General features: G+C 39.7%; 1 long non-coding RNA gene across 1 annotated transcript; it reads right to left on the bottom strand.

The window, feature by feature from the left end:
* Positions 1–2,432: 2,432 nt before the first annotated feature.
* LOC140226021 (uncharacterized) lies at positions 2,433–24,447 on the bottom strand. Its single transcript, XR_011900835.1, has 3 exons — positions 24,128–24,447; positions 17,576–17,778; positions 2,433–2,966 (listed from the first exon to the last, which is right to left on the bottom strand). It is a non-coding gene; the product is annotated as an uncharacterized lncRNA (long non-coding RNA).
* Between the last annotated feature and the right edge of the window lie 2,768 nt (positions 24,448–27,215).

Below are 27,215 nucleotides of genomic sequence, written 5' to 3' on the forward strand. Positions count from 1 at the left end.
ATTGGATCTAGAGTCCAGACTCCTAAAAATATCGACAAGAAAAAATACTCTTGATTCAATCAGATTTAAGCTTAAATCAAGAACCAAGCTTCTTAATTTGAGCGGATTCTCATTGAATCAAGAGTCCTTTTTCTTGTCAATGTTTTCAAGAGTCTGGACTCTACATCCAATATGTTTTTTTTCCGGTTCAGTATCGGAGCTATACACATATAATTTGCCGTATTCATTCAAAAAAGTTGAATGACAAAATAAAGCGGTTCATAAGTGTGATTAGAGGCTTCATAGAGCCACGGCCATGACAATATCCAATCCTGGAAAGTTGTAAGTTGGAAGTGTGAGAAAAATAATGGAATATAAATAAAAGTAAAACTAATAAAATTATTTACTGATACGGATTCCTATTTTAATAAACAATAAAACCTCGGGATTGCGTTCTGAATAGATCAATGAAGTTGTCAATCCTGCCGGAATTATTTTTGGACTTTTGTTGATTCTTTATCTGCGCTTCATCTTCAAAATACATTAGTTTTATGTTCTCTAAAGTCTAAGTTTTTATCATTCGTACCTGTTTTATTTTCGTCGGAATGAGCTCATCTCCCAGACGTCAGTGTTTCTTGTCAAAGTTACTGAAGTATTATTTTTACCATACTCGATTAAGAATCACATCACGGGCTCTCATCTATTTATGGCTCATATATTGATCATTGAAAACCCCGCTTCCATAAATTAGCAGCAAACACTCATAAAAGAAGTACAAATCGTACTTATCAGTGAAAAAACGGACGATTGCGTCATAGTTAGTAGATTGAGCATATAAATTAACTTATTTATTACTTGGCCATAAGTTAATAAATTATTATTGTAAACTATCCTTCGAAGCAACTACGTGAGGGCAGGTGGCCACTTGCAACATGTATTCATGGACTTGATTAGATTTCAGTTTTTCCTGGGGAGTATAAACATTTAAAATTAAGCGTAAACAGAAAATTATACCTATTGCATTGTTACCACTATGAGGCAAATCCACTCTCAGGTGGTAAGAAAACCTTGAAACCAATGAATTTATTGCTAATATAAACCTTTTAGATTAACACATTTTACCTATATCCCTACGGAATTGAATAACAGCCCTGGGCAAACAGTCACCGACTTGAATGTTGTATATATTGAAATATTTTATAAAATATTTAAAACTTATGTTATATACACTAATATCCCCAACCTAGCAAGAACTTTTCTTAGTAATAAACCTACTGATAGCGAAATTTTCTGCGAGAGAAAACTTTCAGCACCTCGATCAAGTAAATGTGAGGTTTCCCCTATAAACAATAAAATAGCGTTATCCCAGAAAATGTCTTTAAATTTCTGAATAGAAAATAATTTGAATCGGTATTCTTCCTCATTTTCGCCTTTTATTAAAATTACAAAAAATTGACTGACGAATGGAAGCTTAGAGCTCTTTAAGACTTTCAAACCACAAAGCCGTAGAAATAGAAGACAAAGAGGCTTCAATATTGATATTTTATTTTAATCAACATTATCTGCGCCCGATCTTCTACTCAAAGCCTACTCGCTTACTTTATTTACATATTGTACGTATATTTTTGGTCTCCGCTTTTAACGTCACCATCTACCTTTAATAAGGGTGCATTATCGGTTTGGGTAGTGTCAGGCGCATAGATAAACCCAGCTGATAACAAGAGAAATAATTCCTCCCCACAGCTCGTGATTCACAGTTCAATCAAAGCAGACATAACCTTGGCTCGCTCCGCGGGGACCGCGCTACGACCGAGGGGGTGGGGGGGGCTGAGGGTTGATCCACGACGTTTAGGGGTTGTCCCGCGGAGAAGCCTCCGCCCGGTGAGTGCTGAGCACCGAGAAATTTCATTTGCAGATGATTGATGAAAGTACTGTCTCTTAGGTTATCTGTATAGGCGGCCAACAAGCATCGTGAAGCCATGCGCTAACAAGCCAGGGTCTATAGGTTTCAAAACTGAATAAATTTCAACTGTATTCCGACTCAATTTACTTAACGAGGAGTCACTGTATCATTTATATTCTAGAAATTGGTATAGACGTTGCTGTTCAGCATTGTTTTGGGCTTGCACTTCTATCTTTCTCGGACCTTCTCGTAATTCTACAGAGGGCCTCGACACGGTGATGCTCATAACTTTCGAAGGTGGTCCTTAGAGTCAAAATAAAGATTTTTTCTGTAAACATGAGCAAGATGAATAATTTTTTAGTCCTGGAGAGATTTTAAACATCCAATAGGTATGGCAATCATTTTTAGGAGGGAGGGGGGTTGTATCTTACACGTATGGTGGTATCAGAAAGGACTTCGCTTTATACCTCAATCCATCGGAGTCTGAAATCCGTCTCACAACGTAAAATTTTCTACTCCACAATTTTTAAAATAAGTACCTTTTGGCTAAAACGGATGCTTTAGCCATTATTTTTTAAAAAAACTGGAAAATTTGGTAACAATTACCATAATTTTAACGATTTGGAGGTGGAGGAGTCAGAATCCTATGGTGGACTTAAAATATTCGGAATCAGCGGCTTATTTATTTCTGACAAAGAATTGACCAAAAACCACTTTAATTAAACCTTAAAAACCACATTGTTGCAATTTCGTCTAAATTACCCGCATACAATCCTCTCCTTTCCTGGACTAAAACCCGTAGGATGAGAACTTATACCTATTTGTAATCAAAACAGGATGACAGTTTTGTTCTCACGATGTTTAGGGCGACGCTGGGAAAATATTCCATCGCCTCTACAAAACGATAAAGTGTCTCAGGTACGTGCAGTGCAGTGTATATTTGTAATGTTATTCCAGCTGGTGCTCGCTTATTCGATGAATATCGAAGCAGAGATCTAGAAAACGTTTCCTAGTCAAAACCTTTCATCATGAGTAGATACGTGTTGGTCCGAGCGCCTTTGACTTTCCGGACAAAATTGAATACCTGAGAAGGAGAGAAAAAAGGAGTAGAGATTCAGGCAAAAAGTCGAGATATGAGGATGAGAACACATACAGAGCCGCTTTTTAGCGCTCTGCAACACCTAACCTCCACAGTCCCCCATCCTCCCAAAGTGCTTCAATGAGTTGACACTCCCTCATTTCTTGGAAAACCTCCCTTTTACAACTGTACTGAGATTCCGTTTTGTCTATCTCTAAGAGGAACGCAATCGAGCGAATAAAACCAACCAGCACTGTCTAGGAGCGATTTTGAAAGTAATTCTCTACGCAGGAAGTGTCGACCGACCGGCCGCTCAGTGGGCCTTTCAAGTAGCGCTACGGGAAAATATTGAATTTTTGGAAGTATCTGAAATTTTAGAACTCAGCGACCCTCAAGAATCCCTAAAAATGTATTTTGCACGGTTTGAACATTTAATCTGATTTATTAGCACCCAAATCCGGCTTTGGAACCATATTTTGGCTCGCAAAAATCGGTCGGCGCGCGTTGAGCGGAAACTTCAGTCGCCCAAAACTCCAGAACCGTTTTTTCCGCCAGTCTAATGGACCACTCGTTCGATGCGGAAAAAGACGAACAATTTAAAAAAACTGGTTTTGGTTCAAATAAAAAATGGATACCTTGTGATTTCTTTGTTGAAAAGAAATTTTCTCGACTCAAAAACTGAAAAAAAGCTCATATGTTAACTTGAAAATGTGATCTCGGGATTTTGACCTTCAGAATCTTAAAGTAGCATAAGTAATCGATAGACAGAGTTTGAAGAGATTTCACGGGAGGGGGGAGCCGTTTTTGCATCAAGCTCTTTTTCCCTAACATAAGGGATTTTTTATCGCAATCTGGCGACTTGAAGTTCTTCGAAAAATCAATTCCTCCAACACTGTAAAAGTAAATATTTAACCTCAAAAGATTGACACCCCCCTCCTCCCTTCAGAAAATACACTCTTCCCACGGTGGACACGCGGGTCGCTTAAAGAGACCGAAAAAATATGCCGCTGTTGCATCAAGCTCTTTCAACAAACAACGACGTGGCAAGCCTGAATGACGATGCGGCTCAATCTCCGCGGCCCACTGTGAGACAAAATTGCCGTCGTGTCACCAATTTTGGATCCGTGACCCACTGTTCGACAGTGGGTACGACAACGTGTGACACACCAAACTATACCTTTAGTCGAGCGCGTTTTAACCGAGAGAAAGCACACTGACACTGCTCCTCCACTTTTAAAGTATGTTGCAAAAGTAAACAGGAAAATTGTAAAAACTGACTTTTACATTAGAGGAGAAATATTAGTCAGAAGTCTGTATCATTTTGCAACTCCAGTCGAGGGTTGGATGTAAACCATATGTTGCTCGCTTTTCTGAGGTCGTGTATCGCCCCTACCATATGGCAGTGACCTGCAATCAGTCCCCCGCGCTGCTGTTCTATACGCAGCTTAGCTTACGCTGACTCAAGCTTAAAGGAAAAGTTTAAATAAACCTCGGTCCACCAACAATATTCTTTTTAGTTTGACGTATAATACACGAAGTTGGTCCTAAGGAAAGTAATTTGTGAGTTAAATTATCTTCCATTTAGTGCTTTTTAGTCAGGTAAGATTACCATGCATCCCTTTAGTGATCATGCAACTTCAAGTGATATCGTCATTTTTGATGGCCTGTTTCTTGTGAAAAAATTCTCCACCTTCGGATTGACTTCATATAGGTAGAGAATATTAGATGTGCAAAATTGTAGGTATTTAAAATATGACGAGCACGAACTAGGTGTTTGGCACATTTTAACTTCATTTTGCAATTGGGAACTACAAATTCTGATTCAGTTCAGAAGCAACGTATGTGCCATTTGTTTCCTAATACATGCAAGAAATGCAAGAAATATCCGTTGGAACACCGGATGAAGAGTTTCGGGTGATGGAACGTAAATTATTCAGAGATTGTTAAGATATTTTTCTTTTATTTTCTTCATCGTCCGAGTTGATTTTTTTTTTTCAAACATCATTGACGGGAATTCTTGTAAGAGACACTTCTAAGACTCATAGAAAAATTCCCTAATTTTTTCTTTATTGATAAAGTCAACAAAAGGTGCAGAAATAATGGTGTCACCATAATTACAGGTACGTCATCAGAGCTATCAAACGACGCAGAGTTTTTCGTTTCCCATGAATATATACATTTACATACATACGTTAAAGTACGTCCGTTAAAGTATATGCGTTAGTTAGTTGGTTAATTTCTTCGAGCCGTTCAGCATCTTAGGCTATAATGTCTTTACAAAGAATATGAAAGACGTGTGTTACGCTAATGTGTGCACACGAGTTATGATTGGTCAAAGGTCAAATTTGACCTATTTTCAAAAAATCTTAACTCCGGTTTAAATTATCGTAAAGAAAAAAATAAAACGGGTAAATTTACCAAATTGTGTTTGCTTTTAAGTAAAAATTGCGGAAATCACTTCAAACTAATTTTGAGGGGGGGAAGGGTTCGGACCCCCAAATACGTCATTTCAAAGGTCATTCAATTTTCCCGTAAAATAGGCCAATTTCCCCTAGATTTGCCTCCACATTATCTCAGTAGGGTCAAAATCAGTCAAAACATTACGTTGGCGAGTCCCCAAATTTCGTTCAATTTTTCCATTTCAATTTCGTTCGTTCCAGAAAAGTTAAAAAAAAGGAAATTTAAACGGTCAAATTTAATCACCTTAAATTTCGTATTTTCGAACTTTTCCCGAAATTTGGGGACTTGCCGACGTAATGTTGAACTGATTTTGACCCTACTGAGATAACGTGGAGGCAAATCTAGGGAAAATTGGCTTATTTCGCCGGAAAATTGAATGACCTTTGAATTGACGTATTTGGGGGTCCAAACCCCCCCTCAAAATTAGTTCGAAGTGATTTCCCCAATTTTTACCTAAAAGCGAACACAATTTGGTAAATTTTCCCATTTTATTTTTTTCTTTACGGTAGTTTGAACCGGAGTTATGATTTTTTGAAAATAGGTTAAATTTGACCTTTGACCTATCATATCTCGGTCAAAAATTAAGATATTGATCTGCGGTTTGCGCCAAAATTCTTAGTTTTTAGTGTTTTTCCAATGATGTATCATAAAGTAGGGGTTACTATTTGAAAAAAAAAGTTGGGGCCCCTCGCCCTCGCCCTCCCCCTCTGAGGGGGACCAAAATTTTGAACCCTCCAAAAGATGGTCTCCCTTGGGATAGGAACATTCCCAAAGTTTCATTTTTCAATCTGTAACCGTTCAAAAGTTACAAGGGGGGTACGGACTTTTGGGACACCCTGTATACGCTAAAGTATTTTCCATTTTTATGTAGAACTCTCTCAGTTAGTACTCCATCATTTTCAATGTCGTGAATTTCTCCTGGATGAATGCCAGTTTTTTATATCCTCTCGATAAACTTCATTTTTCGATCAAACTACCTACGATGGTAGGAGGAACAGGAACCCGGGGGAGTAGGACCTCGGTTACACGTCACCGGGGGTTACATTTCTAACTCCTTCCTTGAAAAAAAAAATTAACCTGAGACCAGCCAAGAGTCCGGTGAATTTGTACCCGTTTCCTGCCGTTACATAGAAAGAAAAAAAGAGGGAAAACGTTGGAAAACAAAAATTAACGAATGACGACAAGATTACATGAATTCTCCCGTTGAGTAAAATCGGCCCGCCTGGATGACTTCCTCAGGTTAGCCTCCAAAGGGGTACGAGGAAACTTCCTCAGATCCATAGAAAGGATTTGAGGGGCCTCTCTACGAAAATTTTGAAAAACTTAGTCGTCTTCGGAGCAATTTCAAGCTCTTTATACATATACTAACCAAAATGTCGGTTAATGTACATTTACAAACATAAAAGATCAAGAACTTACAAAAGAAAACCTCTCACTTTTTGTGAGGCCTTTCTGTCACTTCTGGGGGGCCAAGAAGCTTCGGCTTCCTCATAGTTCCACCCATGTGTACCTATCGTTTGAATTTTCATTTCATTTACTAGGTATTGGGTTGAAAACCAGTGATGCAATCATAAATGACGAGGGTTTGATCGGAAATCGTCCCGTCTCATTGAGAACGACAAATCTGTGATTCCCACAGGAATTTTTGTGAAGGATACTGGTAATTAGTCGCTTACTTAGGCTGATTACAGTGGTGAGGATTCGAAGGAATTGATCCGGTTCATCCCAGGGAGGGGAACCAGAGCGAACATCCGTTATTCATTCCTGACATTGCTATGCACTAATAGTCTTGATTACCCTCATAACTATTCGAAGTTGAACTGGGCTCGTCGGAAAATGCTGTTTTCAGAAGTTTTCATACTTGTAAGTAGGAAAACTTATCGGGGTATTCTATGTTGAGGCAAAAAGTGGGCAAGTTTTGTGGTTTTTCTTGTGGGGGGAGGGAAATCTTTCTGCTTATTGTTTTGTTGAATATACTCCGGCCCGTCTTCGTGAGGGACGGAAATGACTCTCAGTCGCAAAGAGTGTCAAAAGAAGGAAGATATACATTTCAATGTAGGTAGTCAAAATTCCCCTTAAAAACTGCGATATTACCAGGAATTCACTGAAAATTTCACCGGTTTTTCTTCTGATCTCATGCAAAAATCAGAACAATTTTGGAAAAAAATTGCACCGATTCATTCTCGTGAAAAATTGAATGTTTAAGTCAATTTCACGACCTTGCAATGGAGTTACCTACGTTCCTTCGTCGGTGAAACGGGGAATTGTGGAAAGCGCCGCAACTTCTCACATTCTTTAATTAATTTCTCCGAGATTCCCATTTATAATACGTACATCGACGGTGTAAGTCTACAACCACGTATCTCGGTTTGCGACACTGCAGACCTCCTATCATACCTATACTTTATTTTTTAAATGGAAAACTACTCAACGGCAATTCTTAAAAGAACCGTCGGAGTTTTTTTTTCTCTATGTGAAGAAAATTCTACGGAAACGTAGGGGAATTATATCGATTTTCTTTCCTGTAAAAACATAAAATATAGGAGTGAACATGTTCTAACACCGCAAATGAGATACGTGGTTGCGGACTTACACCGTCGGTGTATTTGTCTTCTTTTTTCCTCTTGTACTCTTCGTCTTCTTTTGCATCCTTCGCTCCCTCTTTTTCCCTCTTTTTCCCTCTTTTTCCCTCTTTTCCCTCTTTCCCTCTTTTCCCCTCTTTCCCTCTTTTTCCCTCTTTTCCCCTCTTCCCTCGTTTTCCCTCTTCCTCTTTTTCCCTCTTTCCCTCTTTTACCTCTTTTTCCCCCTGTTCTATGACGACGAATGCTGTAAGAATTCGTATTCCTCGCTTACCACGGTGTTGTCTTAATGTTAAAAAAAAAACCCACCAACATTTAGAGCTTTGAACGAGGCAGTACTAGTTGCCAGACCTTGCATTCCTTGCAGCTATGCTCACGGATCCGGCCCTTCTAACAGATCCTGCTCTCCCTCACCATAGAAACTTTTACGCATGAGCTGAAGGGAAAAAGTCTTCGTGGCTGTTCGACCCAAATTGCTGGGCACTCCGGAGAAAACAAACATGACCTCTGAATTCGAGTGTCGCTTGCGGATACCGCCAAACGTTCTCACAAAAAATACTGCCGTACGAGCCACACTGCCTGCTCGTACTTACTTGCTTTTCTCCATGCAGAACGTAGCGTTGAGCCGTGATGTATAAAAATTAGGAATAGGAACAATGCAAGTTGCCAAATGGGTACACAAGCATGTATCTAATGTATCCATGTATCTAATGAATGTTTGTACAAATCTGAAAAAATGCAATTTTTGAAAGGAACAACCTTATAATGTTCCTACGGCACAGCCACACCTCCTAAAAATTTAGATTTCTTTTGATGAATGCGACATAAAAATACATCATCGGAGATTTGCTATTTTATCTTTCAAATTTTACTCGATGTGCTTATCCGGATAGAGTATACTTTCGGGTGGGTTAAAAGAGGGAAAGAAGAAAAGCGGAATGTGACCGCTTTGTTACGTCTTAAAGAGGAATGCTCGTAACCTATCAAATTCCTAATTATTGTCTTTCGCACGTTTTATCGAAAAACTAACTGTCTGAATACTTTGGCTCTCAGGAAGAAAATTTTTGTTAAAAATATTCCAACATTTTCTAAAACAAAAACAAGAGAAAAATTTTCCATGAGTGTAATGGTACGCTATTGATTTTCACTTCATACACATCGAATGGCTCAGACACCTAAGAAAATTTTGGACATGAAACGTTTTGAAGAAATTTTGAAGGTGCCATGGACCAAGAGCATCAACCATTTGAAAACTTTAATTAGAATGTTTTTAGTGAGCGCACCGTGTGATGCGATGGGTAAAAAGGGAACCTAGGCAATTTTTATTGAAAGCTTGATCTGGCCTGAAATATAATTTTGGATCAAAACTTTCGATTCTTTTACTTTTTTACCTATTGAAAATGCAATCAACTTTACCAGAGAATCATTTGAATGTAATTATGGTAAAAGGAACTATTTTAAATATAAAAAACTCTATAAATATGCTTCTATTTAGCATAGATACGTCCATTTAAGCTACGCTGGATCCGAAAGCTCAGCTTAAAACTACTTTTAACCTTACTAACACGACAGCTCATTTACTGACATTACTCAATGGGCCTGTTTCAAAATTTCTGCTAGAGCAAAAATGAGAGCTGTTTCTATCAGTAAATGTCTCAAAAATCACGATAAGCGTTCCGGCAAAGTTTGAAATGCAATCCTAATTCCACAATCTGCTGAAGAAATTTGTGTTTTTAGAGCTTCCCGCTTCAAAAACGATACTACGGCACAAGTGAAAATTTCGTTAAAGAAGTCGCACATTCAACCTTTTCAAAATAGCAATAGGTCCCCAACATAGCCGACGCTTCCGCGCGCAAATCGCAATCTGGAGCACAAGGTCAACCCAAGCGGATCTTTAGGTATCAACGCGAAGAAATCGTGAATGTAAACAGGCTCGGTTGTCTACAAATGGTTAGAATCTCATCCAGACACATGTGTTTTGGCGGATTGGTGTCGGCCATGTTGAATTTTGTGTAGTATCCTAGTGCACAGAGGCTGTATAGAACGACACTTCTAACGAAATGCTAACCCGTGCCGTAGTATCGTTTTTGAAGCGGGAAGCTCAAAAAAACCCAAATTTCTCGTGCAGATTGTGAAGTTAGGAGTGCATTTCAAACTTTGCCGATGCGCTCATCGTGATTATTAAGACAATTACTGACAGAACCTACTCTTATTTTTGCTCTAGCAAAAGTTTGCAACAGGCCCGTTACACGTGTCGAATAAGGATAAAATTGTAGAATCTGTAGCAAAATTAGAACTCATTTTCAGTTTTTCTACATCCTCTTAGAGATTTTTTTCAACGTCGGACATTCTCACCGTATCCGGCAACATCGGAATAAGGGGGTTGTCACCAGAGAAGTACTCTGAGGCTGTGCAAACAAGGCTCCTAGTGACAGGACTCAGATCCTTTCCCAACACTCGATTTTTTATTTTCCGAAAACAATAGAGTCGAGACATAGCTTGTTTGCCAGCGACCGCGGAAATGAATCGGAGCCATTAATGATAGAAGGCAGCATCAGTTAAATATTGATACAGAAGTAGTCTTCCTCGAGACTGTCAACAGAGACCGCCGGATTTGGGTCAGAGGATACCGTCGGAACATGGTTGGGCAGGAAGTCAAGACAGCTCACCCCGGTTCTAGGGGCATGTAACGTTTTCATCAGGCGCCACCCGTCAAACATTCCCGCGGATGCTTTATGTTATCAAATATAAAAACTCAAACGTCAAATTGTAAGTGAAAAAAAGCATATATATCAAGGTGAATCCAAACCTTTAATCTGAAAACGGCCCATAGGAAAACTAACGGTGCATACGTCGTTTCTAAACTAAGCCAGACATTTTAAGTCCAAACTGCAAAATGTGGTCCATTTACTATTGGCTGCACGTGCACAATGTGGTTGGGAGTTTAGTGTTCATCTCGTCAGGTTGTCATCATCAGTACCCTTGAATTCATTCGCTTTCTAGTCTGTACCTATACGATGTATGACGTCTGCTTTGAATTAGTTTAGGTAATTCTCCCGCTTCTGATGATTGATCAATGATCTGAACTTTTTAAAGGCTGATCGACTGATTAATATTTTCAGAATTTAAAAATTTTCAACAGATATTTTACAGATTCCTCCAAACCCTCATCATGAAAGTATTGAAATAATTACGCATGATATAATATTGCCTCATTGCCATAATTTTTGACTGTCTGCATTCTCTTGGAATGTACCGGTAGAGTGATTTCGAACGATTTCAAATTAGATGATTGGTGTGATTTTACGCAATGTGCAGCAAACTCATTTAGCCTCAGCATTTTATTTGTACACCGGGCGTATTTTTTTAAAAAGCAGTAAAAGAACTACGGGCGAATCGAATCATGAGGAATTATGTGCATGTGATGCGTCATAGTTTCCTTTGATGTAATTCATCGCTGAGCCATCACGCGTAACTCAGCTTTCACCCTTTGAGGGTCGGTAAGAAAAAAACGCAATTCGGGCCAATTTAAAAACGTGGGACACTTAGAGTATATTTTGATTGTATCACCAAAACACAGGCGAATAAAATCTTGAAATTGCAAGAAAGAGCCCTTGCATACGTTAGGAATTTGCGATTTATGTACTATTTCTTGTGTAAAATTTCGCGAGAAACACGATGTTGCCATGGCGAGGCGTGAATGATCGATGATCGATATTTCTCCGTGTTTCTCGCAAAATTTCACACAAAAAAAGTACTGATATCGCAAAACCCTGAGGCATACAAGAGCTTGATTAAATCCTAATTTTTAAACGTATGCATAATATGAAATGTATTTGCAATAAATCGCCAAGCTGAAAAAGAACACCATATGAAATTGCAACATTTCCTGTGCAATTTTGGTCTTATTTCATACATGAACTCAAAAAGCCCCCCCCCCCCTTCAGTCAAAGGGTGCGCCCCAAATCAAATGGCGACCAAATGTGAAAGAGAGGAGGTTGTATTTTTTAAAATATTCACGTAAGTTATAAGGCAAGTGAGGTCCCATGTATTTATGGCCAATGAACCTAAATTTGATGTTATACCTAAATGTATTTGATAAAATAGATTAAAAGAAACATAGGACTACGGAAAGATATAAAAGCTCAGATTTAAAAAAAAAAAAATGCAACCTCCTGCCTTTCACATTTGGTCGTCATTTGATTTGAGACACCCCCTATGACTGGGGGGGCCATTTTGAGTTCATGTATGAAATCTATACGACTGACATTACACAGGAAATGATACCTCACATGACACAGAATGAACGTTTTTATAGACTCATATCCCGGACCCCCTTCTCTAACGGCTGCCATGCTGAATTTTAGGTACTTTGAGGGGTGTTTCAGGGTCGGACCATGTTATCTCTTAGGAAGTTGTTCAGGAGGACCTACCGATGACGTTCACATAGGGAAAGTTTGTTCGCAACTTTTGCCGGGTCAAACGATACTTCTCCCTTACTATTGCACGATCCTGCTTTTCAAGCCGTGCACTTTTTGGAGGATTGTGAAAAAAAAGGGTCCTTTTTTTCAAACTGAAGGAGTTCTGATGACATTTGTATCCTTAGCACTTGTCTATAGTTCATTTTTACCCTTTTTTGACAAAATTTCGTGAAAAATGAGTCTTTTGTACCGGTACTTGGTAAGACCGCAGAAGTTCTGAGGGCCAAAATAATAAATGTCGAGGTGAATTTTTCTAGTTTAATTTGATTTTTATTGTTTTCAAAGATGTTTTTCTAGATTGAAGCTTTATCTCCTGGAACTTGAGTTCTTTGGCATTTTTCTCGTAAACACACGATATCAGCGTAAAATCGAGTTTTTTTAAAATCAGAATTAAATAACAAAATTGACCTTTGGCACCATTTAAAATGATTGAAATTAGCCCATATTTTGGCAAAAATATTTTTCACCAAGTGCCATCGATTGCCACCTCCTGGGGAGAGGAACATTTCAAACTTTCATTTTTTTTGAAGCACTCTATCGGAGCTCTTCGATGAGTCGCGGATTGTGAATCTTAGGACCGGTGGATGATGGAGCTTGGGGCGTGTGACAGAGTCACCGATGCCACCGCGAGTGGGGGCGGGGCAGGTGCGGTTTTCGGTTTTTTTTCAAACAGGTGGTGTCACCGGAGCGGAGCGTGGACTTACCCTGCGGAATCGATTCACCACACTCAGGAAAATCTTCACTCCCCCGCAGCATCAATGACTTCTCACCGCGACCTCTTGGAGGTCCGACCTACCGCGACATCCTTCACTGGAGCTCCTCCATCAGAACCCCCCCCCTCCACTCCCCTCCCGCCACCCATCCATCAGTTATCGATTAATTATCCAGAGATGGACAAAGCACTCTTAATTCGCATGCCGGCAATGGCCATAGACCTACGACCTACTACATGTAAAACGGAGCATCTTCCTTTGCATAGTAAAAACGATTGGCGAGAAGGATATACGGAATACCAGTGGGCAATTATAATTATACATATATTATATTATATAATTATATTGAATTCCCGACTGTTTCGCTGCTGAACCGCCCCCCCCCCCCCCCGAGCGCTTTGCGCGTTACTCTCAAGATGTCAAATCATAGAGTAAGAGTAGTGGAGATATAGCGCACTTTTGGTAAATCTGAAGAGAGACTATTCGAGAGGGTTAAATCGCTGGAAAATCTCAACAATCCTATAACCGAAGTCTCAGGCCTTGTTCACGCGCGCAGAGATCCCGGAGCCTTATTAGTGGCCATTAGTCGCGACGTCATCATAGGGATTCTCCATTGAATCGAATTGGATCCAAATGATAACATTTGCATAATAACCTCTTTTAATGCTACCAATGTGAAAAAAACGATATATATATATATATATAGCTTTTCTGTGACGTGGCACTAATAGCGTCTATAAGTTGGCTATTGTTTACTTTCGGTTTGTAAACGCAGACGACGAATTTAGGCCTCTGAACAGACGGTCGTTTGCTACTATCCATCCTAAAAACATCCGTCACAATATCGCATCTTAAAAAACTAATCAGTAATGATCCGCGCCTTTTAATTATGTGGTTAAGATTTCTGCATGGCTAAAAATTGAAGTTTTACATGGTTTGAAGGTATCAAAGAACCTGTGCAAGCTTATGTTCTCGCTTCTGCGAGATAGCATAGTGGTGTGAAAACACCAGCAAACCAAAAGTAAACAATGGCCACTTTATCTAACGAAACCTCCATAACTTTACTTGTCCACGCATTGAAAAGGGGCGGAGTGGGATGCGCTACTGAATTTCATCAAACCGTTGCTCGTGTGGGCAAGACCTAAAATCTACTCCTTACTTGGCTATTTGCACAGGAACTCAGCGTATTTCGGAATTACCTATTACCAATGTCAAAAAATAAACGAGAAGATCTTAATTTCGTATGGACGAGTCACTCCTCTTTGATGACTGCACATGACATACCTACACTAAATTATTTAAATGTTGCATCGGAAAGGAAGTCTCTTAGATCCAAAGTCCACACTCTTCAATAATTTGATAAGAAAATTATAATATTGATTCGATCGGATTTTTGTTCGAATCAAAAGAAAATCCACTTAAATTAAGTGCCTTGGCTTTTGATTTCCTCAAAAATCTGCTTAAATTAAGAGTAATTTTTTTTTGTCAAATTGTATACGAGTATGCGGGGCTTAAAGTCCATACTCCTAAGTAAGTAATAAGTGTAAGTAGTTTCTTGGATCTAAGATCCAAGAAACTGTATTTTTCCAAGTGCGTATCTAAGTGTGTTAAGTGTATAATTTATAAATCTAAGTCAGAAGCACAATACCTACTAGGTACGTAAATTGGTTTGCAAATGCTGCAGATTGACTGTCACATCTCATATTTTCTTCTTCTTCTTTTAAAGAAAAAAGAGTGTTCATCTTTTCGGTCTACTTTTTATATTTTAAACCGAGGGGAATCTTTTCTCGCACACATTTATTGGAATGTTCCCTTTGCCTCAACAAGGACTATCTTCGAAAATTTCGTGCAATACGTAAGAACTCTGGTATCTCATCCTCAAAGTGAAGGAAGGAAGTAAAACTTTCCGTAGTAATTATTAGGACCCAGGATCTAAAACTGAATGTGTCAGGTGGTGGTAATGGCCGTGGACGAAAAGCCACGGTGATCGATCGTCATCGAGTCAATCGGTGCGGGTTTGATCAGCGGCAGAGGACGGATACCACCGGCGTGTTCGTTCGCGTGGTAAAAGAAGCAAAAATGAAACCCGTTCCGATGCAAATTTTAGATGACCAAAAAAGAAAAAATTGAGCGTTTGATTGAAATGCATCGGGCGCTTGCTCCTCGGCGATCGCGACAAGCGAAGATGCGCCGCGCCGTACTTCAATCAAACACTCTACGACCGAAATCAAACCCGTGCCTCCTCTCCCGGTATGTTAATAATAAACGATCTTCGAAAAATTGGATTACCTCCCAACCTGGATGCCACCTCACTTAAAAAAACGACTTTTACTACGGTTTAAATATACAGCGTTATGACCGCGTACAGCAACTGGAGCACTGGTAAAGAAAACCTAACTCTTCGGGTTCTGAGCGGAGGCCGTTGCATGCAGGCCGAGGCAATGCATTTGCACAGGCGTAGCTAGGTCATTATGCTGGGGGGGGGGCTGCCTCCCCACCACCGGGGGGTCTGGGGGGTATTCCATACCCCCCAGCTCAGCGGGAGTCGGGGGGCCTCCCCCGGAAAATTTTTGAAATTTTAACTCTATTTGAGCGCATCTCGAGGCACTTGTGGCGCTAATCTTCCTTCAATTTCTGCCTAAAAATCACCCAGTTTTATGCCTTTAAAGATTAAAATACTTTGAAATTGTTGCATTCAACAATTTTTCTATTTATAAGCATCCTCTCACGGGCCACAGCGACAGAGAGTTACCGTTGATAAAGGTGTTTTTGCACCATACAGAATTTCTGGGGGGGGGGGCAGATGATACTATTTCCAATTCTGAGGGGCAGCCCCCCCCCCGGCCCCCCTCCTACGCCTCTGTGCATTTGGTCTGCTGTAGAAACGCGATTTTCCATAGTTATCCAGCTCTTCCGTAAAACGCACGAGGTGAATTTGGTGGGAAACCGTAAACTCGGATTAAGCGACCAAAATTGCCTGAATCTTTTTTAACCTCTTCTGACCTCTTTCTTGCATTCATAAACTCCCGATGGCGGTTAGTGAGCAAATAATTTTAATTGAATAACAAAACGATGTTTTAAAGAAACATTTCCCGCCGAAAAATATTTTGAATGACTTTCTCCTTACTCTAAATTTTGCTTCCTTCCTTGGAATTCGACCTTTGGACGTCTCACTCTACTTCCATACCCCGTCCATCCAGCGTCTTAAAAATGATTTAATCAGAATAGAGAGGATATTTTGATTTCCTGGACTCAGTTTATCCTCTTTCCATTGAGGACTCATACACTTTGATTCAGTATGCAGATAAACCTTTACAGATCGCTGATTTTAGCGTTTATTAACCGAAAAGCATTATGCCTAAATCTGCTGCCTGTAAACTTTTTTTAAATTTCTTTCTATTTTTTTCAAAAACTCCTCAGAGACGTCGTTAAAGGACATTGAACCTTTTTTTAAAATACCTACTTGGAAAATGTGAAAATAAAAATACTTAGAGGTGAGGTCCGTCCTTACCTTAAAACTTGTCAGGTCCATCAAGAATGTTTTATTTAATTTTGCGTTTTTTGTAGGGAGTAAAAAATCATTTTAATACCTCGTGAGGGTCTATTTTAGAAAATCTTCTTCTGAATTTTAGTCGCGGCTCTTACAAATTGTCTCTCCGATGCTGAGAAAAATGCCTCCTTAATCAACATGTAAATAACCATTAAGGGCCTTTCTAAAGAAATGGACTTCATTTTGGAATTTGGAACTACGATTTCTGCTAATCGGTAAATACACGTGCGTGCATAGGGAAACGATTGGTTCATACATTGTTCATGAACTGAGACAGACATTATAGTTCCTCATTGCAAAATATAGTCAAAATGATTTATTCATGCACGGATTGACGATAAATACGGCCCTAAGTTAGAATTTAGACTTCACTAGTTACAGCCTTAATGATGAACATTATTGGTGCATGTATTGTACATCTCAGTGGGTTCAAAAATCATACTTCCTACTACTACAATGTTCTCCGCATTCAAAATGCGTCAACATTTGCATGCGCTGTTATATTTAACGAATATCAAATTTATTCAAAAATATGTTTGTTGAATGAGCACCGGATCATAAACTGTAGAAAAATCGGAGAAGATATTTGACACTAATTAGGCCCTCACATGGGACAGAATCTTCTGCCCAATATCCACATTGGCTTGATCCAATTTATTTGACGGAGCAACCAATATTCAGGTGGTATCACGCCAGACCGTCCCGCCGGGTGGTATCGCGAAACAGTACATGTCGACGGTGAACCTAAAAAAAAAAAAAAAAACGCGTATCTCGGCTTGCCACGCTGCAGACCTCCTTTTATGATTAATTTTTGAAATGGAAAAATACTTACGGTGCTTTTTTGAAGATTTCTCTGATTTTCCTTCTTTGAGTGAGAGATACCCTTTGAAAATTTTAAGAAGTATTTTTTGCTCGTTCCGTTTTGATAGAATAACAGGGAACGGAGATCCCGAGACACCGCAAGCGAGTTACGCGTTTTTGCAGTTTTCTCATCATTCTGAAATCGAGTCCAAATTCCGTTTATGATTTGTTTCCCTGTAAAATTCAATTATTTTCAAAATATTGTACGCAACGGTTATCCCTCTGATAGGATGGCATCTGAATCACCATTGATAAACGCCCGGGGTGATAAACGCTTCAGTCGGGGTGAATCAGAGATTTTTAGGATCTTAATGGACAAATAGCAAAAAAACAAAAGATTGAGTCAATATACCAAAGCTGTCCAAAAAGTGCCGGCCCTTCTTCCCGGAGTGAGAGTAATCAGGTAGGTATCATAATCCGGTTTATATGCGGATATGCTCCTAGTAATTACCCATAAAACAAGACCAAGTTGAACTCGGTCCCTTAAAATTTGAAGTGCTTCGAAAGGTGTGCAACGTCTCAAAGCGAGAAACACGTACGGTACGTGTTTCTGTTACCTACAGATTCACCGGCGACGTTGACGTGGCAGTCATCGCTAATCAAGTCGTATATGCGGAGAAAATAAATTCACCGTGAAGCGGCGACCTCTAACTGCAGCATAATTCAAAGGCGCCATTATTCAAATCGCCGCAACTGGCGGCTCAGGGTGGCCACGAATTTGCATGGAAATGCACTAACTTACTCTGCTCCCTGCAAATAAAAAGATCACAGGACATAATAGCGAGTGCAATCGCTCAGCGTTCGGTAAGATGATGACAGGCCAATGAGTCCGAGAATCCGCACCGCACATTAACTCATCTCCTCTTTCTCTCTCTGCTCCCCAAATACTTCGTGTTCGTCTCATTTCTACACGTTAAAGGCAATTGAATAACTTCGTATGTACCTGTGAATGACCAGTCATAAACTTTGGGTAATTTGATGCCATTTATTGATGCGCTCGTCAAATGACAGAAGTCGGAACACGTTTCAGCATGAGCCCTAAATTCGGTATGAAAACCTTTATGCCACGGTTACGGTCTAAAATGATGATAGAATTTTTCTCCTTGTGAGCAATCCTTTCGGCTCATTTAAATTCTTTGCGCCCGCATCCGTTGATTCAGAATATTTTCACGCTTATATAGTCGTGCTGGTAATCTGTGGATTTGATGAGCCAATTCTCATAATTCCAGGACGCATTTATTCTTTAGAAACTGGCAACCATAATACAAAATTTCTTTTTTTTTCTGCTAATTTAAATAGAACAGTGAATTCAATTTAAGAAAACAACTTGACTTAAAATTCAACAGCAATAAAATCAAACAGTCAGATGATCTTCAATGGTTTTTATAAATATATAGACGCACTTGCTCTCTCGTAGGTACCTTTCTCAGAGTTTATTTTAACCAAGCTCTATGTTGCTACCTCGAAAAAAATATTGAAAAAAATTAAGAAATCATCGCGATATATGAAAGTATTGAAATTTAAAATTTTAGCAAAATGTCCAGTCAAGGGATGAAAACTGAAAAAAATTTTTTAAATCACGTAAACATCAAAATAAACATCATTTCTCTGCAAAAAAGTCTCTGAGGTCGCTCTTTATTGTAGTAAAAATACACTGCACTACACTTTGCACTAATGTGTGACTTTGTACGTTGGTATATAAGATGACAGGACGGAGATCTTTTGCTTGGGTTAGGAATCTTTTCGTATAAGTAAATGAGGTTTTAAATGGACTTCATTTTGCAATTTGGAACTATAGATTCTAGCCCGGTTTAAAAACAACGCATGTGCCATTAGTTTCCCTATTCACATAAGTGTTTTTCCTGAAGAGCCAGAATTTATAGTTCCAAATTGCAAAATGCAGTCCAAATGAGATGAGGGAGTGTCAACTCCCAGATGGAGGACCGAGTTTTGTGGCGATTGGGCGTCGCAAAGCGCAGAGAGCGCTATAAAAGTGACTCATGTATGTATAACATTTACCTGCCGTGAATTGCTGAGACCGTAAAAACTTCAAGAGAAAATTACAGGGCCCAGAAAATGAACAAAAAAGATATATTTCTTTAACTATTCCGCTAAACACTTCTGAAAGGTTGAATTTAACACGATTAGGTTGCAAAGCATTTAAAATTACAAATTACACTGCGGGTGAAACGTAATGAGATAGAGAGGAGAAATGTATCATTCCGAAATAGTGAGAAGAAGGCCGGAGAAAATCCCTTGGAAAAAAGAAGCTTTTTCATGCACTGATTGCAAAGATATTCCTTACGTGGTTCATGGTTGCCGATGATTACGAAGAGGTTAATGAAACAAACCCTCAACCGTGCAAACCTCAAAAATAGTTTGTGTTCAGAGGAACCTTTGTTCAAATACTCAAAACAATAAAATATTCGTTCATTTACTCATTTGAAATACTGTAAATGATATAGTATAAAACAAAATTTAGTTGAGACAGGATGTGCCTCTAATGTGTAAAAAAAGGAGGTTCTCTATTTTCATTGTAAGGTCTCTCCTTTTTCTGCAAGGAGAGAGACGGCTTTCAAATCACCAAAGAAGTCTGTGGTTACATAGCTCTGTATTTCAAAATGTTGTCGATGAAATTATGACATCTTTCCAAAGGTTATGATAAATGTTTCAAGAACATTTACTTTGAAGAGTACCTACTAAAAACAATAGCTAATAAAAATATACAGTTCAGTAATGCTTTTGACCAAAAGACAAGAAAACTACAATTTTGTGGCCACGTTATTTAAACCGGTCTAATCATAGAACTATTCCGGTAGGTATGTCCTATATTGCTCATTTGTTTTGTATCTAAACAATACATATTGTACTATTTGACTTTCGCTGCTCCTTTGTCCAAATGATTTTGTATTTTACTTTAATTATTCTAACCCGAGGAGGCAGTTATGCTACAATGGCCCCTCTTATTCTCAACTTGCCTCTGTAACGAGCAGATCCCTTATCCCCCTTTGACTGAACAATGCCTCCGTCGCAGGCAATTAGCGATCACCAGCGAATTGCAAACTAATTGTGTTGAACAGAACTCCGTAAAAACTCCGAAATGAAAAAGATAAAAACTACTGATTATTATGCGTGAAACTGAAACAGACTGTTTTTCTTCCTGAATGCATGGTGCCGGCTAGTGTACACTCGGTTGCGGATGTAGTGCAATTATCAATGACGTCGGCTAGGTTTGATTCGGATACGCAACCAAACTAACTGCGCGGCAAAGCGGTGGGTATCGCGGAATCTGGAAGGCGTTCGAAGCCTAGATCGTGCATTTGAAGTTCCTTGCCCACGATACCGCTGATGTGAATTATTGCAATTTTAACGAGTTAAAAAACGAGTTAATACACGATCCGCTCACCAATTTCCCATGATCGTTTTTGGGTCACTTGAAACTGCGCTGGTCACAGAATCGTGTTTTGATGCTAGCTTCCTGTAGATTAGCTAAAAATAATAAGATCTGTCCGAACAGCAACTTTCTACGTGGAATATTATCCGAGATATCACGCTTTGGAAAGTTCAATGGCGTTTGAAAAGTTCCAAGATGGTTTCTTCCATCTTGCTCTCATCCGAGTTACACCAAGTTACACCTTGAGTAACCAGTATAAATGTATGTTTCCCTGACTGATGAAAGCAAGGTGGAATAAACTAAGGGTGTCACTATAGGGTGCGTCAAAAAAAATGAAAGTCTGAAATGTTCCGCTCCCCAGGCGGCAATCGATGACGTTTGGTAAAAAAACATGTTTGCCAAAATTTGGGCCAATTTCAACCATTTTAAATGGTGCCAAAGGTCAATTTTGTGATGAAATTATGATATTTTGGTTTAGACCTCGATTTCGTACAAAAAACTCGATTTTACGCTGAAATCGTGCGTTTACGAGAAAAATGTCAAAGAACTCGACTTGTAGAGGATGAAATTTTACACTAGGAGGACGTCTTTGTAACCGATAAAAATCAAATTGAACTAGAAAAACTCAACTCGGTATTTATTTTTTTGGTCCTCAGAATTTCCGAGGTCTTACAAAGTAGAGGTTTAAAAGACTCATTTTTCACGAAAATAAGTCGAAAGAGGGTATAAATGAACTGTAGGCAAGTGTTGAGGATGCAAATGTCATCAGAACTTCCTCAGTTTCAAAAAAAGTTCCAACTATTTTGCACAATCCTCCAAAAAGTGTACGGCTCGAGAAGCAGGATCGTGCTATAATAGTAGGGGGAAAGTGCGGTTTGACCGGGAAAAATTGCGTAACAAACTTTCCCTATGTAATCGTCATCAGTAGGTCCCCCTGAACAACTTCCTAAAAGTTAAAAATGGCCCGACCCCGGAATATCCCTCAAAAAAGTTAAAATTGAAAATGGCGGCCGTAATAAGAGGGTCCGGGAAATCGGTATTTTAAAATGCTCATTCTGTCTCATCATGTGAGGTAGCATTTCCTATGTAATTTTGGTCGTAGATTTCATAAATGAATTCCGCAAGGCCCCTTCTGAGCTTACGTTTCTCTCGGTAGTCGTATGTTTCCTTTAATTTCCTTTATTAAATACATTTATAACATCAAATTTAAGTTTCTTGGCCATAAATACATGAAAATAAAGACACTTCACTTTCCTTGTTCCTTCGGTGAATATTTAAAAAAATGCAACCTCCTGCCTTTCACATTTGGCCGCCATCTTTGATTTGGAGCGCCCCCTTTGGCCGGAGGGCCTTGCGGAATTCATTAATGAAATCTACGACCAAAATTACATAGGAAATGCTACCTCACATGATGAGACAGAATGAGCATTTTAAAATACCGATTTCCCGGACCCTCTTATTACGGCCGCCATTTTCAATTTTAACTTTTTTGAGGGATATTCCGGGGTCGGGCCATTTTTAACTTTTAGGAAGTTGTTCAGGGGGACCTACTGATGACGATTACATAGGGAAAGTTTGTTACGCAATTTTTCCCGGTCAAACCGCACTTTCCCCCTACTATTATAGCACGATCCTGCTTCTCGAGCCGTACACTTTTTGGAGGATTGTGCAAAATAGTTGGAACTTTTTTTGAAACTGAGGAAGTTCTGATGACATTTGCATCCTCAACACTTGCCTACAGTTCATTTATACCCTCTTTCGACTTATTTTCGTGAAAAATGAGTCTTTTAAACCTCTACTTAGTAAGACCTCGGAAATTCTGAGGACCAAAAAAATAAATACCGAGTTGAGTTTTTCTAGTTCAATTTGATTTTTATCGGTTACAAAGACGTCCTCCTAGTGTAAAATTTCATCCTCTACAAGTCGAGTTCTTTGACATTTTTCTCGTAAACGCACGATTTCAGCGTAAAATCGAGTTTTTTGTACGAAATCGAGGTCTAAACCAAAATATCATAATTTCATCACAAAATTGACCTTTGGCACCATTTAAAATGGTTGAAATTGGCCCAAATTTTGGCAAACATGTTTTTTTACCAAACGTCATCGATTGCCGCCTGGGGAGCGGAACATTTCAGACTTTCATTTTTTTTGACGCACCCTAGTGTCACTACCGCGGTGGATGACGTCAAAAACCGAATTTTTCAAAGCGCGATATATCAGTTAAGTTTGAACGAAGAAAAATGCTGATAGGACAGATACTTATTATTTTCAGCTAATCTACAAAAATCAAGCATCAAAACCCGATTCTTAGACTAGTGCAAATGACCCATTACCTGCAATATCTATATGAAGAGTATAAATAAATAAAAAAAAATAATAAAAAAAATAAAAAAAGGGGGAAGTAAGAGTGTCTCCAAGATTTTGGAATCGTTTTCCTCATTTGAAGAGAATTTTGTGGCATTAGAGATCAATTACCTATTGCTATTAGATTAAATTTCTTGAAAAGTTCTTGAATTGTCCTCTCTGTTAGCAGAGTATTCTGTATGAATTTCAAACTTTAAGTTTGGCTTGTTTCTTTGCGAAAAAATAAAATAGGATCTGAAATTTGGAAACACTGCAGTGGAGATACGCGGTTTTGCACTACGGTCGACGAAATATAAGAATGCTTAAGGTGATTCGTCAAGCTCAAGTGACGTGGTCGAACTGGCATGCGATATATCGCATCTTTTAGGTAAAAAATCTTGGCAGATTTTGAATTTTCAGCAAAAAAAAAGGACGATAGCCCCTGCGCATGAGCCTGAAGAATCATTCTAAAACCCAAAAATCGGCAAAATTCAGAGAAATGAAAACAGGATAGTGTTTGGAAAAAAACCTCGCATTCGATACCGAAATCGATAGCTGAATCGAATGCGAGGTTTTTTTCCAAACACTATCCTGTTTTCATTTCTCTGAATTTTGCCGATTTTTGGGTTTAGAATGATTCTCCAGGCTCATGCGCAGGGGCTATCGTCCTTTTTTTTGCTGAAAATTCAAAATCTGCCGAGATTTTTGACCTAAAAGATGCGATATATCGCATGCCAGTTCGACCACGTCACTTGAGCTTGACGAATCATTTAATTTCGTACCCACCTTGTCTAGCGGACCTTTTCCAATCCAGAGAACTGCAGAATCAATTCGTAAGCCTGAGAATGCGGCAACATTGCATGATGATTGAGCACCTCCAAAGTCACGTTGGCTGAGTTGAGGCCGAAACTTGAAATATTTTAGCGCCGAGCCATCGAGGCGCTTGCTGTAGAAGAGCCACCCGACGCGATCGTGCGGCGAGACGGCAGGCCGCGCGCGCGCCCGCCCGTATATAATTGACGCAAACTGGACGCAGCGCCACCTCGCAGCGCCAGCCGCCGCGCCGTGCGCCGCCGCTGCCCGAGTACCTTATTTATGAAGCTGTAATCATAGGTATTATTCGTAACCCATTCGGTACATCCCTCCCGCCCCAAAGTAGTCTTCATCACCCGCCCTCAGTCTGCAGACGGGCTCTTATATCCAGGAATCCAAGACCCTTTCTAAGCTACGAGAGGGGTTAAAATGGAACATTCCCATTGCAATTGAGCTGTTTTACTTTTGGTTGAGGCCGCTCGGTTCAACCCCCGGTAATAATTTCAAGAAATTAAAAACTCACCAAGTCAGGATTGTTAATTGCTTAATTGGCTAGGTTCGCTCCAATTGCAGATTGATGAAAAGTGATCACAGCGATGATGGAGGTTCCTCATTAGTGGAAGAAGCTCTTTCACAGTAATGCACTGGAGCTTTTCACTGAAGTATTGAGTCAATACAATATGTTTTTTTATGAGGGGGTTGAGAGAGGAAGTAAATACATTTACCTTACTTATTTTATTAATATTTGTTTGCTTTCCACCAGCCACTGGTAGACCAGCAGGCTAATTATTGAAATCCATAGGTAATCAAAGCGATAGACAAAGAAGACAAAAGGGAAATAAAGCGATCCAATGGGTCCGTTGCGCTGGTCACAGAATCGTGTTTTGATGCTTAATTCTTGTAGATCAGTTACAAATAATAAGATCCGTCCAAACGCAACTTTCTACGCTCAAAACTGAGATATCGCCCACTGAAAAGTCGGTTTCTTGACGTTATCCACCGCGGTAGTGACATCCTCGGTTCCTTCCACCTTGTTTTCATCTAAGTTTCACGTTAAGTTACCAGTGCGTCACTGATTGATGAAAGGCAAGGTGGAAGAAATCACGAGTGTCACTCCCGCCGTGGATGACGTCAAAAGCCCGATTTTTCAAAGGGCGATACCTCGGTAAATATTGAAAGTAGAAAGTTGCGGTTCAGACAGATCTCATTAGTTTTAGCTAATCTGCTGGAATCAAAACACGATTCTGTGACCAGCGCAACTAACCCATTGGTGGAAGCGGGAGGTTGCGAGGAAGTAATAAGTAAAAAGTAGACAAACTAATGACAACCCGCACGAGAGCTAGTCCCGGTATAGTTAGCCCATCATTCCCCCCTTAGTCTATAACAACCACCCATTTGAATCAATGGGATCGGTCCGTATGTCCTACGTCTTCTTAGTCTATCAATTCCAATAATTAGCCCGCAGTGTACCGTTCTGCATCGATTTGAAGACTCACCATCCACCAGCCCGACAAAATGACAGAAAAAAAGCCTTACATTTTGAAAGGGGTTTAGCCCACTTCATCATTATGAATGTTTTTCATGACAACCCGTATGAAACGTGAATGGCTTTTCTAAAATGTATGTTTTTAAAGTTCACATAAATTACTAAAAATTGAATATCGAGATTCAAATTCTCATAAATGGGTCATCTCATCCATATACTTTTCTGAACGTTCCTCATTTTACTTGCGTTCGTAAGACTCGTCGGTTTTGATGGTTACTATTATTGCGTTATGTTCTCGCCAAGTTATAAAATATTCAAATCTTTCTTTTTTCGTGGAATATTTCATTGCTCTCAACAATACTGACCTTGTTCCCTCCGATGAGCATAGGTCCTTAAGTTGCAGCATGCAAAGCTACAGCCCTCAAAGTTTCAAAAGAATAATCCCCCCCCCCCCCCCCCCCATAAGTCTGGGATCAGTTTAAGGTTGCTCGTCATAATCGTCTTCGAAGGGTTCATCTTAAAGATCTAGGTTCATGATGAAGAATCAACTCCTGAGGTATCGCTGGTAAAACCTGGGAAACCCTGTACATGAAAGCATAGGCGCAGCACGAGGTGCAAACATCGATCATCGATGTGTCGTTTAGCAACGTCAACATCCACCGAGGCAATAACTACTGCTTGTTGTTCCGTCTGGCAAAAGGTCGTAACTGCGCTTTCGTAACCCTACAAATATCGAGGTGTTCGGACAACGGGGTTCATCGCGGAGTGTAGTTATGTCTTTATTTCAGGAGAGCCACAATTTATGGCCTCGGTGGAGCGCGCGCCGCACCACACCGCACCGCATCGGATCAGTGTACAGAAAGTGGTAATTGAGACGTGTCTCTGTCCAAGCCTCTATGTAATGTACAGACCGCCGAACTAATTCAACTTCTTCACTGACGTCTCGTCGACAGGCAAGCGGGGGTCGGGGGAGGGGGGGGGGGGTGTGACTTAACAGAGGCGTGGCGTTTCAAGCGAGTCAATATTTGAGGATTTTCTATGCGCGGCGCTGGCGCGGGAGCACAACAGCACTTCATTGTTAATCATCGTCTCGGTATCACTCTTTATCGGGGCCTAACAGTTTAACACCAGTTTATCTCTTGTTACCGCTCAATCGTTATAGTATGTTGTCGGATTTAGTTGGAAATAACCGTTGGTTAGTCCAGCAGACAAATCCATGTTGAATCGAATGGGTCACTAAACCTTGTGTTTCGTATTTACTATTCCGAAAGTACCAGGTGAGTAGATTAATTGGTGATTTGTTGCGTATTTTCAAAGCCACAATTCTGGACCAGCCTGCTTTTAAAAAGTCCAAAAACTTAAAGGGATTTCAAACACACCGCGGATGGCGAGAAAGTGATGAAAGTATGCTGTACTGTGGCAGTTAAATCGCTATATTTCCTCTCATTTTCCACTGATGTTTGTAACTTAAACATGTTGCAATGTTTGCTCTTGCTCCTTAACTACAGATAACATTAATGAAATTCGCTTCTCTGATTCTAAAAGGTATAGTTTTGACTTTCCCATGATTTTCAT

This window comes from Bemisia tabaci, chromosome 1, assembly GCF_918797505.1.
Source record: "Bemisia tabaci chromosome 1, PGI_BMITA_v3".
Taxonomy (NCBI): domain Eukaryota; kingdom Metazoa; phylum Arthropoda; class Insecta; order Hemiptera; family Aleyrodidae; genus Bemisia; species Bemisia tabaci.